The sequence below is a fragment of the Chiloscyllium plagiosum genome, unplaced genomic scaffold (genome assembly GCF_037043375.1).
Source record: "Chiloscyllium plagiosum isolate Xiang-an unplaced genomic scaffold, Cpla_swu_hap1 HiC_scaffold_27, whole genome shotgun sequence".
NCBI lineage: Eukaryota > Metazoa > Chordata > Chondrichthyes > Orectolobiformes > Hemiscylliidae > Chiloscyllium > Chiloscyllium plagiosum.
This window is the reverse complement of record NW_028270165.1, coordinates 53,277,356-53,293,295: the sequence shown is the minus strand read 5'-3', so window position 1 is coordinate 53,293,295 and position 15,940 is coordinate 53,277,356. Positions and strand designations below refer to the sequence as shown.

The 15,940-nt window shown below is 48.4% G+C and overlaps 1 protein-coding gene and 1 pseudogene across 1 annotated transcript in view; one reads left to right on the top strand and one right to left on the bottom strand.

Annotated features, from left to right (window-relative positions):
- LOC148144092 (uncharacterized) overlaps positions 1–884 on the bottom strand; it is a 34,214-nt pseudogene extending 33,330 nt beyond the window's left edge.
- The window catches only part of LOC148144088 (uncharacterized), a 179,173-nt gene that overhangs the window by 106,290 nt on the left and 56,943 nt on the right, over positions 1–15,940 (top strand). The window lies entirely within an intron of this gene.

The following is a 15,940-nucleotide window of genomic DNA, read 5'->3' as shown; positions in this document are numbered from 1 at the left end:
CTGGTGCCTCCACAATGGGAGGATCGGATGAAGGCCTTCCCACACTCTGTGCAGCCGAAGGGCTTCTCCCCAGTGTGGATCCGCTGGTGGGTCTGGAGATTGGAGGAATCGCTGAACCCCTTCCTGCACTCAAGGCAGCTGAAGGGCCACTCCCCTGTGTGAACCCTCTGGTGTCTCAGCAGGATGGAGGAATTGCTGAAGGCCTTCCCGCACTCTGTGCAGGGGAATGGCCTCTCCCCCATATGGATCCGCCGGTGGGTCAGCAGAGTGGCGGAATTGCTGAAGGCCTTCCTGCACTCGGGGCAGCTGAAGGGCTTCTCCCCAGTGTGGAGATGCTGGTGCTTCCACAAGTTGCTCACCTGACTAAATCTCTTCCCGCTCTTGGGGCAGGTGAACGGCCTCTCCCCAGTTTGGACCCGCTGGTGAGTCAGCAGGTGGGAGGAATTGCTGAAGGCCTTCCCACACTCGGGGCAGCTGTAGGGCCTTTCCCCCGTATGGACCCGCCAGTGGGTCAGCAGGTCAGAGGAATGTCTGAATGCCTTCTTGCACTCGGAGCAAGAAAACGGCCTCTCACCAGTGTGGAGTCGCCTGTGTGTCTGGAGGTTGAAGGAATTGCTGAAGGCTTTCCCGCACTCGGGACACGGGAACAGCCTCTCCCCTGTGTGGACCCGCTGGTGAGTCCGCAGGGCAGAGGCCTGGGTAAAGCCCTTCCCACACTCAGGGCAGCTGAAGGGCCTCTCTCTGGTGTGACTGCGCCGATAAGTTTCCAGGGCAGATGGGACATAGAAGCCTTTCCCGCAGTCACCACACTTCCATGGTTTCTCCACAGGGCAGGATTCCTCAGGTTTTTCCATGGCCGAAGCTTCAGCCGCACACAAACGCATGTAGAGCCCCTTCGCACCGTGATTTCCTCTTAACAGGCGGTATAGCTGTTACACGCTCCACACTCAGTGCACTGCAACAGTAAGTCTCTCATCCAGTCCCACTGATACTGGAAATGTACTCGAACAGGAACCAAAAAGCTTTGCTCCTTCTCACAGAATCGCAGTCAAAAATCGTTGTGGTCCTGATGGATTGAGTGACCGTCAGACATTGACACCAAAGTGAGGACTGCTGACTCTGGAGAGTCACTGTCAAAAAGCACGGCACTTGAAAATTCACAGCACATCAAGTACCATCCGAGGAGCAGGAGAGTTGATGTTACAGTTGATTTTGAAACTTCTATCTTCAGATCTTCAAACGCTGTAAAAAGAGAATATAAAAGCCATCACTGTCAGTCCAGGGTAGAAATTCAGAACAAGCGATTCTGCTTTCTGGAGAACATTCTTTTCTTTTATTATTCGACAAAATTGAAAGCGCCATTCCATTCTCTCTCTCCCCCTCTGTTCTCACTCCACTTTAACTAATTCTCCTGAAGGTGCTGATTCAGGATCTTACAGGAGCAGAAAAGCAAAATCGTCAAGACTTATCTCTCTGAAACTCCACCTGAAAGTTAATATCTTTCACGTCATTGGCATAATGCTGAGAGTGAGCAGGTCTGATTTGGAAAGCAAAATAAAGTGTGCCAATTCAGGATGAACCTGCAATGCAGCTTCTTGAGGAACAACCTCAAGAAATGGTTAATGTCCCCGGGAAGGGGAGCATAATGAGACACCAAGGTATTAACACCGACACCAGAGAGAGAAACTAAATAGACAGACGTGGCAAACGTTAGTGGAAAGCCAGAGTCATATACACACAGAAACAGGCACAGGCACTTCAGTCAAACTCTTCTGTGCTGACCAGATATCCTAAATTAATCTAGTCACCTTTGCCAGCACGTGTTCCCTGACCCTCTGAACCGTTCGTATTGATACACCCGTCCAAATGCCTTTTAAATGCTGTGATTGTACCAGCCTCCACTACTTTCTCTGGCAGGTCATTCCGTACACACATTCACATCCGCCCAAACCTCGTGAAAAAGTTGCCTCCTTAGGTCTCTTTTAAATTTCCACGCCCCCTCCCCCGCCGCCCTCACCCTAAACCAATCACCCTCTAGTTCTGGACCAAGGAAAAGACCATGTCTATTTACCCTATCCATGCTCCTTTTGATTTTATAAAACTCTATAAGGTTACCCCTAAGATTCTGGCGCGGGCTGGGGAAACAGCCCACCCTATCCTTCTGTCCCTCCTCACCCGGGCAATTAAGACACATACCTGAGTTTGCAGAGTCTGCGCCCTCCCAGGATTCACTCCAGTTGCTACCAGTGAACAGATTTTCTCCCTCTTAGATTGAAGAGTTGCTCAGCGAAAGGGTTTTACTCTGAAACGAGCAGAGCCACTTCCGCGTTGTGACGTCATCGATGGGTCGAGGCGGCGGAGGGAGACACAGGAAGGGGAGGAGGGGGGCGGAGCGACGGTCAGGGGCGGGGCGACTGGGTGGAGCGAGAGGCGGGTACAGAGACGAAGCGCGGCCGGGACAGTGGGAGGAGCAAGTGTCGAGTGACGGCGTGCGAGACGGGGCGTGACGAGACGAAGGGGCGGGGCGAACGGCGACTCCGCACTGCGCCTGCTCCGGATTGACGGCTCGCCCTGCCCTGCACAGTTTGCAAAAATCCTTTCCCTTCAGAGAATCCGCACAATGTAGAAGCAGGTCACCCGGCCCAATGAGACCACCTCGACCCTTCGAAGGGTAACCCACCCACATCCATTCCCCTTTCCCCTCCTGCCCGATATTTACCCCCCGAATAGACCTCACCTGCCCATACCTGGGCACTATGGGTAATTTAGCATGGCCAATCCACCCTCACCCTTCACAGATTAACTACTCTCCGGGAAAAACAGCTCCTCCTCATCTCTACCTTAAATCTACTCCCCCTAATTTTATGGCCGAGTCTCATCCCCCAGCAAGAACTACTAGACAGGGCAGGGAGCTGGTGGGCGTGGGTCGGGAAGGCATGCTCTTCAGAGGGGTTGAATGGCCTACTTACACACTGTAGAGATTGAATGATTTACTGCAGTCGTGTTTGCCCCGGATCACAGCGCGCAGAACCTCCCACCTTCCACCAAATCAAAAGACAAGTCCCACCCTGCCCTCTCGTATGTGTGTTCTTTGTCTGCTTAATCGTTTACAGTGAACACAGCCTAAACCCCGCTGCTGTCAGTAAACTTTATAATGTTCAGGAAACAATGAGGTATTGAAACCGTAAGGTTTCTAATGATAACAGTGACTGATTCACTCCTTCTGATGTACAGCAGTGGAAATACAATGCTGGAGGCTGAAAGAAATGAGCAGTTTAAAACAAGAACCCACCTAACCCTTCACTCAGCTCCCCACTCAGCACACTGTACTTACTGCGGTAAACCTTAAAGCACTTCATCCCCACAGTGCAATGAATTCCCACTTTCCACTAAAATTCTGGATGTACTCATTCACTCAGTTGCTGTCCCATAAATTAAAGATTTCACTGTAACTTGTTCTGTGCAATGAACCAGAATTGATCAGGGACGTCGAAGTGAAGGTGCCATTGGGAAGTAGTGACCATAATACAATAAGCTTCAATCTGCAATTTGAGAAGGAGAGGGTACAATCGGAAGTGACAATATTTCTGTTGAATAAAGGGAACTATGGAGCTATGAGGGAGGAGCTGGCCAAAGTTCAATGGTGCAATACCTTAGCAGGGATGACAGTGGAGGAACAATGGCAGATATTTCTGTGTATAATGCAGAAGATGCAGGATCAGTTCATTCCAAAAAGGAAGACAGCTCCTAGGAGGAGGCATAGGTGGTCATGGCTGACGAGGGAAGTTAAGAAACATATAAAGTTAAAAGAGAAAAAGTATAACATAGCAAAGATAAGTGGGAAAATGGAGGACTGGGAAGCTTTTAAAGAACAACAGAGGATAACTAAGAAGGAAATACACAAAGAAAAAATGAGGTACGAAGGTAAACTTGCCAAAAACATAAAGGAGGATAGCAAAAGCTTTTTTAGATAAGTGAAAGGCAAAAAAATGGTTAAGACTAAAATTGGGCCCTTGAAGACAGAAACAGGGGAATATATTACGGGGAACAAAAAAATGGCAGAAGAATTGAATTGATACTTCAGATCTGTGTTCACTGGGGAAGACACAAGCAGTCTCCCTGAGGTAACAGTGGCTGAAGGACCTGAACTTAAGGGAATTTATATTTGCCATAATTTGGTGTTGGAGAGACTGTTAGGTCTGAAGGTTGATAAGTCCCCGGGGCCTGATGGTCTACATCCCAAGGTACTGAAGGAGGTGGCTCGAGAAATCGTGGATGCGTTAGTGATTATTTTCCAGAGTTCGATAGATTCGGGATCAGTTCCTGCGGATTGGAGGGTGGCTAATGTTGTACCACTTTTTAAGAAAGGTGGGAGAGAGAAAGCAGTAAATTATAGACCAGTTAGTCTGACCTCAGTGGTGGAAAAGATGCTGGAGTCTATTATAAAGGATGAAATTACGACACATCTGGATAGTAGTAACAGGATAGGTCAGAGTCAGCATGGATTTACGAAGGGAAATCATGCTTGACTAATCTTCTGGAATTTTTTGAGGATGTAACTCTGAAGATGGACGAGGGAGATCCAGTAGATGTAGTGTACCTGGCCTTTCAAAAAGCTTTTGATAAAGTCCTACATAGAAGGTTAATGAGCAAAATTAGGGTGCATGGTATTGGGGGCAACGTACTAACTTGGATTGAAAGTTGGTTGACTGATAGGAAACAAAGAGTAGTGATAAACGGCTCCATTTTGGAATGGCAGGCAGTGACCAGTGGGGTCCCGCAGGGATCAGTGCTGGGACCGCAGCTTTTTACAATATATATTAATGATATAGAAGATGGTATTAGTAATAACATTAGCAAATTTGCTGATGATACTAAGCTGGGTGGCAGGGTGAAATGTGAGGAGGATGTTAGGAGATTACAGGTGACCTGAACAGGTGAGGTGAGTGGTCAGATGCATGGCAGATGCAGTTTAATGTGGATAAATATATGGTTATCCACTTTGGTGGCAAGAACAGGAAGGCATATTAGTACTTAAATGGAATCAATTTAGGTAAAGGGGCAGTTCAAAGAGATCTGGGTGTTCTTGTACACCAGTCAATGAAGGTAAGCATGCGGGTACAGCAGGTAGTGAAGAAGGCTAATAGCATGCAGGCCTTCAGAACAAGAGGGATTGAGTATAGAAGCAAAGAGGCCCCACAACCTGAGCCGCCTCCGAAATTTTAATTTTGTTTCGTTTAGGGAGGTGAAGAGAAAGGCCCTGTATCGACTGCTGCTGCACACCATCCACCTCTTCTCCCTCATCCACCGTCCGGACACGCCTTGGCGTGCCCATTTGCCACCGGGCGGTGGGGATCCCCAGTGGAGGGCTCTCTACGCGGGAGTCCTCCCCCTTTCTCTCGGGGATCTGGGGTGGAGGGTGCTGCACGCAGCAGTCCCCTGCAACCGCAGGTTGCGGTGGTTCACGGACTCCCAGCCCAACTGCTTGTTCTGTGGCGCTGTGGAGTCTGTGGACCACGTCTATATTGGGTGTGGGCGTTTGCACTCCCTTTTTGATTTTCTTAAAAACCTCCTCCTCTGTTTTTGGCTGCACTTCAGTCCCACGCTCCTGATCTTTGGGCACTCGGTACGGAGGAAGGAGGGCAAGTCTGAAGATCTCCTCGTGGGTCTGCTCCTGGGCCTGGATAAACTGGCCATCAACAGGTCCAGGCAGCGGGCCGTGGAGGGGGCCGTTAGGGCCGACTGCCTGCCCCTCTTCCGCGGTTACGTTAGAGCCCGGGTGTCCTTGGAGAAGGAGCACGGGTGTCCACCAACACCCTGGAGTTGTTCAGGGAGAGGTGGGCGCCGCAGGGAGTGGAGTGCATCATTTCTCCCTCCAATTCTATTTTGATTTAGTCCCGACCCTCCCCTTCACTGTTTTGATCATACAGCACTGTCCTTTGATGTGAAGGGCAGTGTTTGTCACTGGCCACTCGGGTGTTTTCCTATCTTCCTGGTGGTGGAAATTGAATAAAGATTCGTGCACCTTGTGTCTTTCACTGTGTCTCACACCTGCACACACACACCATGGGTGCTGGGGATAAAATAAGCACTACCGCACTTAGGTGGTAGTGTGGGGGTTAAAATTAAAAAAAAAGTAAAAAAAAGAAAAAAAGAAGAAAAAAAAGAAGAAAGAAAAAAAAGAAAAAATAGAAGCAAAGAGGCCCCACAACCTGAGCCGCCTCCGAAATTTTAATTTTGTTTCGTTTAGGGAGGTGAAGAGAAAGGCCCTGTATCGACTGCTGCTGTACACCATCCACCTCTTCTCCCTCATCCACCGTCCGGACACGCCTTGGCGTGCCCATTTGCCACCGGGCGGTGGGGATCCCCAGTGGAGGGCTCTCTACGCGGGAGTCCTCCCCCTTTCTCTCGGGGATCTGGGGTGGAGGGTGCTGCACGCAGCAGTCCCCTGCAACCGCAGGTTGCGGTGGTTCACGGACTCCAGCCCAACTGCTTGTTCTGTGGCGCTGTGGAGTCCGTGGACCACGTGTATATTGGGTGTGGGCGTTTGCACTCCCTTTTTGATTTTCTTAAAAACCTTCTCCTCTGTTTTTAGCTGCACTTCAGTCCCACGCTCCTGATCTTTGGGCACCCGGTACGGAGGAAGGAGGGCAGGTCTGAAGACCTCCTCGTAGGTCTGCTCCTGGGCCTGGCCAAACTGGCCATCAACAGGTCCAGGCAGCGGGCCGTGGAGGGGGTCGTTAGCGCTGACTGCCTGCCCCTCTTCCGCGGTTACGTTAGGGCCTGGGTGTCCTTGGAGAAGGAGCACGCGGTGTCCACCAACACCCTGGAGTTGTTCAGGGAGAGGTGGGCGCCGCAGGGAGTGGAGTGCATCATTTCTCCCTCCAACTCTGTTTTGATTTAGTCCCTACCCTTCCCGTCACTGTTTTTGATCACACAGCACTGTCCCTTGATGTGAAGGGCAGTGTTTGTCACTGGCCACTCGGGTGTTTTCCTATCTTCCTGGTGGTGGAATTTGAATAAAGATTCGTGCACCTTGTGTCTCTCACTGTGTCTCCCACCTGCACACACACATCATGGGTGCTGGGGTTAAAATAAGCACTACCGCACTTAGGTGGTAGTGTCGGGGTTAAAAAGAGGAAAATAAATAAATAAATAAATAAATAGGAGTGTCAGGGGTTCTGCTCACTTTAGCACTCTGCGCTAACTGGGTCAGTGTCAAAAGAAAAAAAAGAAAAAAAAAAAGAAGCAAAGAGGCCCCACAACCTGAGCCGCCTCCGAAATTTTAATTTTGTTTCGTTTAGGGAGGTGAAAAGGAGAGCCATGTATAGACTGCTGCTGCACACCGTCCACCTCTTCTCCCTCATTCACCGTCCAGACACGCCTTGGCGTGCCCATTTGCCACCGGGCGGTGGGGATCCCCAGTGGAGGGCTCTCTATGCGGGAGTCCTCCCCCTTTCTCTCGGGGATCTGGGGTGGAGGGTGCTGCACGCAGCAGTCCCCTGCAACCGCAGATTGCGGTGGTTCACGGACTCCCAGCCCAACTGCTTGTTCTGTGGCGCTGTGGAGTCCGTGGACCACGTGTATATTGGGTGTGGGCATTTGCACTCCCTTTTTGATTTCCTTGAAAACCTTCTCCTCTGTTTTTGGCTGCACTTCAGTCCCACGCTCCTGATCTTTGGGAACCCGGTACGGAGGAGGGAGGGCAGGTCTGAAGACCTCCTCGTGGGTCTGCTCCTGGGCCTGGCCAAACTGGCCATCAACAGGTCCAGGCAGCGGGCCGTGGAGGGGGTCGTTAAGGCCGACTGCCTGCCCCTCTTCCACGGTTACGTTAGAGCCCGGGTGTCCTTGGAGAAGGAGCACGCGGTGTCCACCAACACCCTGGAGTTGTTCAGGGAGAGGTGGGCACCGCAGGGAGTGGAGTGCATCATTTCTCCCTCCAATTCTATTTTGATTTAGTACCTACCCTCCCCTTCACTGTTTTGATCACACAGCACTGCCCTCTGATGTGAAGGGCAGTGTTTGTCACTGGCCACCCGGGTGTTTTCCTATCTTCCTGGTGGTGGAAATTGAATAAAGATTGGTGCACTTTGTGTCTTCCACTGTGTCTCACACCTGCACACACACACCATGGGTGCTGGGGATAAAATAAGCACTACCGCACTTAGGTGGTAGTGTCGGGGGGAAAAAAAATAAACAGGAGATAAAAGAAAAAAAAACAAAAAACAGGAGTGTTCACTGGCCAACCGAAAAAAAAGAGAAAAAAATAGAAGCAAAGAGGTGCTTCTGCAGATGTACAGGGCCCTGGTGAGACCACACCTGGAGTACTGTGTGCAGTTCTGGTCTCCAAATTTGAGGAAAGACATTCGGGCTATTGAGGGAGTGCTGCGTAGGTTCACGAGGTCAATTCCTGGAATGGCGGGACTACCTTACACTGAAAGACTGGAGCGACTGGGCTTGTATACCCTTGAGTTTAGAAGACTGAGAGGTGATATGATTGAGACATATAAGATTATGAAAGGATTGGACACTCTGGAGGCAGGAAATATGTTTCCGCTGATGGGTGAGTGCTGAACCAGAGGACACAGCTTAAAAATACGGGGTAGACCATTTAGGACAGAGATGAGGAGAAACTTCTTCACCCAGAGAGTGGTGGCTGTGTGGAATGCTCTGCCCCAGAGGGCAGTGGAGGCCCAGTCTCTGGATTCATTTAAGAAAGAATTGGATAGAGCTCTCAAGGATAGTGGAATCAAGGGTTATGGAGATAAGGCAGGAACAGGATACTGATTAAAGATGATCAGCCATGATCATATTGAATGGTGGTGCAGGCTCGAAGGGCAGAATGGCCTACTACTGCACCTATTGCCTATTGCTCCCAGTAAGGGCAAAACATCTTTGAAAGCTGCTCTGAAAGTGCTCTGACTCTTCTGCTTTCAGCAAAGCTGATGAGAGTTATAAAGCATGGAAACAGACCCTTCGGCCCAGCTTGTCATGCCAACCAAATATCCGAAATTAACCTCGTCGCATTTGGCCCATATCCCTCTAAATCCTTCCTATTCATGTACCTATCCAGATGCCTTTTAAATGTTGTCATTATCTGGTAGTTTGTTACACACTTGCACCATACTCTGCATGAAAACCTTGCCGGTCACGTCCCTTTTAAATCATTCCCCTCTCACCTCAAACATATGCCCTCTAGTTTTAGACTCCCCTACCCTGGGAAAAAGTGCTTGGGTATTTACCCTATCCATGCCCCTCATAAACATCTATAAGATCACCCCCATAGCCTCCAATTCTCCAGGGAAAATATCCCTGGCCTCTTCAGCCTCTCACTGTAGGTCACAAGCATGGCAACAGCCTTGTAAATCTTCTCCAACCACTTCCAAAGTTTCACAACCTCTTTGCTATAGCAGGGAGACCAGAACTGAACACATTATTCCAAAAGTGGCCGAAACAATGTCTTATACAGTTGCAAAATGCAACACCTCTCATTTCTCTAAATTATCTCCATCTGCCACTCCTTGGCCCATTGGCCCACCTGAACAATTCTAATTTATAATGAACTCTCATTCCTCTCTTATTCCCTAGAAGCTGAAAATCTCCATCCCACATACTCTCTTTCCATTTGCCAAACCTAATCTCTGTTGTACCTCATCCTGAAGGTTCTGCTTCATGCTGACTAACAGGCCCACACTCAGGAGAGATCTAATTAAAACACACAGAATACTGAATGGCCTGGACACAGTGGACGTTGGGAAGATGTTTCCGTTGGTAGGAGAGACTTGGACCCGAGGACACAGCCTCAGAGTAAAGAGAAGGCCTTTTAGAACATAGATAAACACAACCTCTTCAGCCAGATAGTGGTGAATCTATGGAATTCATTGCCACAGAAGGTTGCAGAGCCTAGGTCACTGAGTATATTTAAGACTGAGACACATGTTCTTGAGTACCAAGGGAATTGAGGATTATGGAGAGAAAGCAAGAGGATGGGATTGAGAAACCTATGAGTCACAATTGAATGGTATGAGCAGACTTGATGGGCTGAATGGCCTACTTTCTGCTCCTATGTCTTATAGTCTTTTGCTGTCCTGGACACAGTAAGAGAAGTGGGAACAGAAGTCGGCCATTTGGTCTTTGGAGCCTGCACCAGCATTGAACAGATCATAGCTGGATATGAATCTAACTACATCTAAGTGGATAGGCTGGGACTTTTTCACTGGAGCACAGCAGGTTGCGAGGTGACCATATAGAGGTTTATAAAATCATGAAAGATATAGATGAAGTGAACGGTGGGTCTTCTTTCTCTGGGGTGGTTTCAAGATTGGGGAGCAAAATTTGACGGTGAGTGGAGAAAGATTTTAAAAAGACATGAGGGGCACCAGTTTTAAAAAAAAAACACAGAGCGCGGTTTGTGTGTGGAATAAATGTCCAGAGGAAGGATGCAGGAAACGTAACAATGTTTCAAAGAAATTTGGACAAGTACATGAATAGGAAATGTTTGGAGGGATATGGGCCAAACACAGGCAGCTGGGACTAATTTAGATTGAGAACATCGTCAGGATGGACTAGTTGGACTGAAACTGTTCTAAAACCATTTCCTTGCCTTCCCCCATAAACATCCACTTCTTTGTTGTTCAAAATCAGACGAACTCAGCCTTGAATACATTCAATGACCCCCTAACTGCAGGAAGACATCCCTACTTCTGACCTCAATTCGTCTTGATAACATAGCACTTGCCTTGCTGATTGCTTGCTGCACCTGTCTGACAACTGGTACTGACTGGTGTGGAATGACGCTGAGCCCCCTTTGTACATTCACACATCATTCCTAATGAAGGGCTCATGCCCAAAACATCAACTCTCCTACTCCTTGGATGCTGCCTGACCTGCTGTGCTTTTCCAGTGCCACACTTTTCGACTCTGATCTCCAGCATCTGCAATCCTCACTTGCTCCACATCCCAATACATCACCATTTAAACAATACACCTCCTTTCTGCTTTTTTTTTCACAGCAGAAGCTATAATTTTACATTGTGGTACTGCATTTGTCATGTGTTTGCCAATTGTGAACTTCTCTACATCGGGGAGACTTGGGGAACAGTTCACCGAGCATCGTACCTGGGCCCGCAGAGGCTGACTGGACCTCCCGGTCACCAGCCATTTTAATTCCCCTTCCCACTCCCTTTCTGACATAACCATCTTTGGCCTCCTCCCTTTCCACAACGACTCAAACTGCAAATTGGAGGAACAACATCCCATCTTCCGCCCGGGCTGCATAGAGTTGGGAGGACTCAACATTGGGGAACTCAATTTCAAATAAGCTCCCTATCTTTCTAGCTCCTCCTCCTCCCTGCCACCTTCCTCTCATTGATGGGGGCTCTAGGGTGGGGCTTGGAAGAACAGAAATAGAATGGACGGAGGCTGGGGAGAATAGAGAGAGAATGGACGGGGGCTGGGTGGAGCTGTGGAGAACAGAGAGAGAGAGAATGGACAGGGGAGCAGAGGGTGAGGGAGAGGAGAAGGACTTGGGGGGGAGAGAAAGGCCTGCGGGGCTGAGTGTGGGGGACCCAGAGAATGGGGGGGAAGGGTCTGAGAGGGAGAATGTGGGAGTAGAGTGTTGGGGGGGGGGCAGAAGAGAGAATGGTGTGGGGTGCAGAATGTGAGGGGAGAATGGACGGGGACAGAGGGTGGGTGGAGAGAGAGAATGAGTGGCAAGGAGAGGGTGGGGGCAGTGGAAGAATGGACAGCAGAGAATTGGTGGAGAGAGAGAATAGACAGGGAACAGAGAGAGATGGAGAGTGGAGGGTGAGGGGAGAGAGAGAGGATGGATGGGTGGGCAGAGGGTGGGGAGAGGGAAATGGACATGGGGCACTGTGGGTGGCAGGGTGGGAATGGACAGGAGGCGCTGTGGATGGACAGGGGTGCTGAGGGTGGTGGGGAACAGAGAAGAGGTGCTGTGGGTAGCAAGAAAGGAATAAGTGACCTCAAGGACAATTTTTTTTATGCAGAGGGTGGTGTGTGTGTGTGTGGAACAAGCTGCCAGGGAAGTGGTGGAGATGGGTACAATTACAATATTTAAAAGGCAACTGGGAGGGATATGGGCCAAAGGCTGGAACTTGGGACTGGGTCAGCTTGGGACATCTCGTCAGCATGGATGAGTTGAACCAAAGGATCTGTTTCCGTGCAGTGTGTCTCTAGATGTCTATAACTCTGTGATTGAAACCAGACCTTTTTACTGATAATCTTCCTGCTTGACTTTTGTAGCGCACCCAGTTTCAGGAGATTTGTGGTGGGTACAAGTGGCACATGTCTCCTATCATGGGAATTCTGGAAAATATAAAGGGGCTGTTAAAAGTACTTCAACTTTGGGAACACTGGGTCTTGTGGAAGCAGGGCATTTGACAAACCTTTTCAGAGAAATATTCTCCAACTGGTGGACTATAGACAGTTTTCCCACGGAATATTACACAGATATTAAGAATGTTACCTTCTGTAAAACATTTTCCTGAAAAATGCAGAAGAATTCAACTTGCTAACGTGAAACAAATGTTGGAGAGAATGGAAACTGCCAAGATCAAAAGGCTGATGAATGTCAACATTTATCAGATTGTTTCGAGAACAGAAAAACCTGCACTGGAGACACCCTGAAGAGGGTTGTCTCATACCTATTCCTTCAATTAGCTTTATATGTCTTAATTGTTAAGTCATACCTAGCACATGGAAAGATGGCTATGATTTGTGGAGGTCAGTCATCTCGACTTCAGGACAACTCTGCAGGAGTTCATAGGCCGAACCATCTTCATCAATGACCTTCCTCCATCATAAGTTCAGAAGTGGAGATGTCGCAATAATTGCAGATGTTCAGCAATATAAACAACTCCCCACAAACTGAAGCAGTTCAGTTTGAAATGCTACAAGGTCTTAACCATATCCAATGGGCTGATGAGTGGCAAGTAACATGAATGCCATGCAAATGTCACAGAATGACTCATCCCCAAAAGAGATAATCTGACCACTGACCTGTGATATCAACAATGTTACTGTCACTAAATACCCCACGATCAACATCCTTGGGGTTTAACCATTGAACAGAAACTCAGCTAGATGAACCATATATACACAGTGGCTACAAGAGCAGGTCAGAGGCCAGAAATATTGTAGTGAGTAACTCACCTCCTGACTCTCCAAAACCTGTTCCAACTTCTGCATGCCACAAGTCAGCAGTGTAATGGAATACTCCCCACTAGCTTGGATGGGGTTGCAGCTTCAACTGTATTTGAAACGCTTCATACTATCCAGGTCAATGTTGCCTGCTTGATTGGTACCATATCCACTGTTCAGAAGCAGTAGTGTGTAGTACCTACAAGATGCACTGCAAAAATTTACCAAAGCACCTTACAAATTGCCTTTCAAACTAACAACCACTTCCATCTGGACGGACCAGGAAAACATACCTGGGAACACAACCTCTTGCAAGTACCCCTCCAAGCCACTCACCATCTTCACTTGGAAATGTTTCTTCAGTGTCACTGGTCCAAATCCTGGAATTCCTTCCCTCAAGATGCTGTGGGTCACCGTACAGGGTTTGGACTGCAACGGTTCAAGAAGGCAGCTCACCACCACATTCTCAAGGAGAACCAAATGCTGGCCAGCCAGTGACGCCCATTTACCAGAAGTAGATTTTAATAAATTATTGAAACAGTGTTGGAATCTGCAAACTAAAGAAAATCAACGTTAAGAAGGATCAGATGGAGTGCATTGATTCGATGCTTATTTTAGAGCAGATAAAAAGCGATTATACTGACACTGAATTGGAACTAGAGTTTAGAGTTAAACACCTGTAGTGTTCCACTCAATGTATAAATCTAAAATCGATGAATGATTTACCCCTGACGTGTACTTCATTAAGGAGGAGAAAGTGAGGACTGCAGATGCTGGAGATCAGAGCTGAAAATGTGTTGCTGGAAAAGCGCAGCAGGTCAGGCAGCATCGAAGGAGCAGGAGAATCGACGTTTCGGGTATGAGCCCTTCTTCATTAACTTCATGAACAGGTGAATAGGACAGTTAAGAGGGCATATGGGATACTGGATTTCACGACATTAATGGCACCTTCAGTTCCCACGATCCCATGCAATCTAGAAACCTCTCTATAGGGCCCTGGCTGTGCGCATGCGTGCGGTGAGGCAAAGTTACTGAGTGCGAGAGAGAAATGGCGCCGGCGGCTGAAGGAACAGGAACAGAAACCGCTGGAAAAGCTGAGCAGATCCGGCAGCTCGTGTCGGGAGAAATCGAGGAGGCGTTTCGGGTCCGGTGATCCTTCTTCAGAACAGGACCAGGTTTCAGGAACATCCCGGGGAGAGGAGACAGTGAGACAGGGTAGGATTGGGAACCGCGGGAGGAGGGAGACTGGGGAGTTTATAAACTCCGAGGGCGAGGCCTGAGGCCGTGAAAAAAGCCTCCCCAGGCCCACTTCACCACCGAAGGAGCTCTCGTGTTGCCCGGGCAACAGGGCGCCATCTTTGTAAGGATAAGGCGCATGTTGACTTGGGGCGGGGAGCGCGGGCGGCCATCTTGGTGAGGGCACCATCTGCTGTCATTTCCGGGAGAGAAGTGACAGTTGGTGTCATTCAACTAGAATTTCCTCATTTCACTCTGAGAGACCTGGCCCTGAGCTTGGTCTGTGTGGCCTTAAAACAGGAAAAAGGGAGTGGGGGAGAGAGAGAGAGACATCTAGAATGACACGAAGGCGGACTGTGAATTTGAGGTGAATGAATCTGATCATTTGTGGCGCTGGAACAGAAACTGGGTACTTCCAAGATCGCAGTGACCAGGAGAGCATTGATGTGTTGATGTTATTTTCAGTTTGTAGACAGGAGAAAAGAGAATGCCAGGAGTGGAGGAAAGACATGATGAAGATGGATTTGAAATTCAATGCAGGAGGAGGGATAACTTGAGCCAGCACCCAGACCATATCCCTCCGAACCCTTCCTGTTCACATACCCATCCAGATGCCTTTTAAATGTTGCAATTGCACTACCCTTCTCCACTTCCTCCAGCAGCTCATTCCATACACTTACCACTCTCTGCATGAAAAAATTGCCGCTTACATCTCCTTTAAATCTTTCCCCTCGCACCCTAAACCAATGTTCTAGAGTTATCAACTACCCCCATCCAGCAAGAAGACTTTGTCTATTTATTCTATCCGTGCATCTCATCATTTTATAAACCTTTATAAGGTCACCCCTCAGCGTCCGACTCTCCACGGAAAACCGCCAGCATGTTTAACTTCTCCCTATAGCTCAAATCTCTCAACCCTGGCACCATCTTTGTAAATCTTTTCTGAATCCTTTCAAGGTTCATACATCCTTCTGATAGGAAGGAGACCAGAATTGCATACAATATTCCAAAAGTGATCTAACCAATGTCCTGTACAGCTGCAACATGACCTCCCAACTCCTGTACTCAATACTCTGACCGATGAAGGCAAGCATACCAAACACCTTCTTCACTATCCTATCTATCTATGACTCTACTTTCAAGGAGCGATGAACCTGCACTCCAAGGTCACTTTGTTCAGTAACACTCCATAGGACCTTACCATTAAACAGTTCTGCTAAGATCAGCCCAAGATTTTCCAATTGCATGACCTCAGACCATAGTTTGGGGTGTGGGTTACCAGCACAAGGATTTGTAAACTTTTAATCCCATCAGTTTCCCCAACACCACTTCCCCACAACTGCTCATTTCCTTCAGTTCTGCTCTCATTGGACCATGTGTTCCCCAACATGGGATGTTACCTGTGTTTTGATAGAAGCAACATATGTGGTTAATTGGTCTGCCATCTCTTTGTTCCACATGAGAACTTTGCCTGTTCTCATTGTTATTGTTTTCTCTAATTTTATTTTCCTCTTCACATACCCCATTTTCCCCTTTTGACCAA